The sequence below is a fragment of the Charadrius vociferus genome, unplaced genomic scaffold, assembly GCF_000708025.1.
Source record: "Charadrius vociferus isolate BGI_N301 unplaced genomic scaffold, ASM70802v2 scaffold527, whole genome shotgun sequence".
Taxonomy (NCBI): domain Eukaryota; kingdom Metazoa; phylum Chordata; class Aves; order Charadriiformes; family Charadriidae; genus Charadrius; species Charadrius vociferus.
In genome coordinates, this window is record NW_009649428.1 from 19,567 (window position 1) to 20,481 (window position 915).

Sequence of the window (915 nt, forward strand, 5' to 3'; positions counted from 1 at the left end):
CTTAACGTCACCAACCCGGGCCCCAGGGAGGCAGCAAACCTCCATATATAGCGGGTCCGATCTACATATGGGGCCCTCCGTCCCCCTCAGAATTGAGTCCCCTATAACAATGACCCGTCTTTTTCACCGAGGAAGTTTTGATTTGGGTTGTGGTCTGACTAGGCCTCAGCGAGTCCTCCAACCTGGGAGGATTACCATCCTCACTGTTGTTCCATTCCCCCTGCAGGACAATGTATCTATTGTGCAGTGGGACTTGGGAAGGTGTGGGAGTTGTTGGGCAGATGGTCCTGCAGCGCCTGCTGCGTCAGGCAGGAACATGTTGCCATTGCCCCCTGTCCTCCAATCCTCCCTGTTCAGCTGATTGGGGAGAGGAGTGGGAGCTCTCCGTGGCAGGGGCTTTGTCTGCCTGCTGGGTTTCTGTCATGGGACACAGGGTGCGACTCCAGGCATGTATCTCCCTCTCGCATTCCCTGATGACCCTCAACCTACTTACCTCCTCCCTGAGCTCCATCACTAAGCGCAGGAGCTCCTCTACCTGGGCACATCTGCCACAGCCATGCTCACTGCCACCATCTGACACTGGCATGAAAGCAGGGCACACCCTGCAGCCTGACGCCTGGGTAGCAACATGTTCACACAACAGCTCTGTCTGTGAGGCAGCGTCAGAGCTGGTACATGCAAAGTTCTTTGGGGCCATGGTTCTCTGCCGGGTAGATACCATGGCTCACCTGACCAAGATGGTAGAGATGCAGCACCCTTCCTAGCAACCTGGCAGGCCCTGTTGGCCCCGTCAGTCCACCCACTCAGGGGGTCCGCCCTTCTGCAGTGCTCCCAGGTGCCGCCCTGGGTGCCGCCCCGGGTGCCGCCCTGTGGCTGCCTGCTTGCCGGGGGCGCAGCGAGATTCGCTGCGCGCTT